The sequence below is a fragment of the Bison bison genome, unplaced genomic scaffold, assembly GCF_000754665.1.
Source record: "Bison bison bison isolate TAMUID 2011002044 unplaced genomic scaffold, Bison_UMD1.0 scf7180017864519, whole genome shotgun sequence".
In the NCBI taxonomy this organism is placed as follows: Eukaryota; Metazoa; Chordata; class Mammalia; order Artiodactyla; family Bovidae; genus Bison; species Bison bison.
The window spans coordinates 968,796-970,493 of NW_011495072.1; positions in this window are offsets into that span (position 1 = coordinate 968,796).

Consider the following 1,698-nt stretch of genomic DNA (forward strand, 5'->3'; position numbering starts at 1 on the left):
CTGTTTAGTCAAAGCTTTGGTTTTTCCAGTAGTCATGTATGGATGTGAGAGTTGGACTGTAAAGAAAGCTGAGCACCAAGGAATTGATGCTTTTGAACTGCGGTGTTGGAGAACTCTTGAAAGTCCCTTGGACTGCAAGGAGATCCAACCAGTCCATTATAAAGGAAATCAGTCCTGAATATTCATTGGGAGGACTGATACTGAAGCTAAAGCTCCAAAACTGGCCACATGATGCGAAGAACTGACTCATTAGAGAAGACCCTGATGCTGGGAACGATTGAAGGTGGGAGGAGAAGGGGATGACAGAGCATGAGATGGTTGGATGGCATCACCAACCCGATGGACATGATTTTGAGCAAGCTCAGGAAGTTGGTGATGGACAGGGAAGCCTGGCGTGTTGTAGTCCTTGGGGTCGCAGAGTTGGACAGGACTAAGCCACCAACCTGAACTTTATTGTTCATCATGTAACTGATGAACAGCAAGGTGGGTAACAAATAAACACATGAAAAGACACTCAACATTATCAGCCAATAGAGAAAAGAAATCAGAATCACAATTTAGACACACCCTCTAGAATAACTAAAATTAAAAGGACTTACCATACTAACTGTTGGCAATTATGTGGAAGAACAGGAAGAGAAACTTTTTCACAGCTGGTGGGGATATGGTACAACCATTTTGGGAAAACTGGTAACTTCATAAAAAGGCAAACATACACCTCATATTACCTAGCCATCCTATTCCTAGGTATTTACTAGCAGCTGTATAGCCCCTCAGATGGCAACAACCCGAACTTCCATCAACAGGTAGATGGAAAAACAAACTGTGGTATTTCCAAGTAATGGATTACTACTCACTAAAAAATGAATGAATGAATTTCAACCTAAAATAATTATGCTGCAGAAATAAAGTACATACTAAATAATTCTATTTATATAAAATTCTAGAAAATACAAACTAATGTCTACAGTCATGGGAGCAGAGGAGACTTCTGAAAGTAATGGATATCTTCATTATCTTGATTTTGGTGATGATTTCTTACATCAAATTATCCAAACATATCAAAGAGTACATTATAAATATGTGTAGTTTATTGTGTCAATCATACCTGTTCAAGAAAAAAGTTTTCTGGGAGGTGGCAATACCACTTGGTTCTGCTACACTGTGAGCTCCTCTGGAGCTTGGGTGACTCCTTCTAGGGCCATCAGGACACTGGACACCCCTGGGGTAAGGAAAGTTAAGTAGCTGCTGCTGCTGCTGCTAAGTCGCTTCAGTCATGTCCAACTCTGTGCGACCCCATAGACGGCAGCCCACCAGGCTCCCCCGTCCCTGGGATTCTCCAGGCAAGAACACTGGAGTGGGTTGCCATTTCCCTCTCCAATGCATGTAAGTGAAAAGTGAAAGTGAAGTCGCTTAGTCGTGTCCGACTCTTAGCAACCCCGTGGACTGCAGCCTACCAGGCTCCTCCGTCCATGGGGTTTTCCAGGCAAGAGTACTGGAGTGGGGTGCCATTGCCTTCTCCCAAAGTTAAATAGAGGTGATGGCAATTGACTGAGCATGTTTGGAGAACAGGGCTGACATTATTTCCTTCCACTGCTCAACACAGCACTTGTCCTTCAGATAAGCCTAGCTCCTTTGAACCTCTAGCCCCTTCTCATCATTCAGGTCTAGGTATGAATATCAAGTGCCTTCACTGAG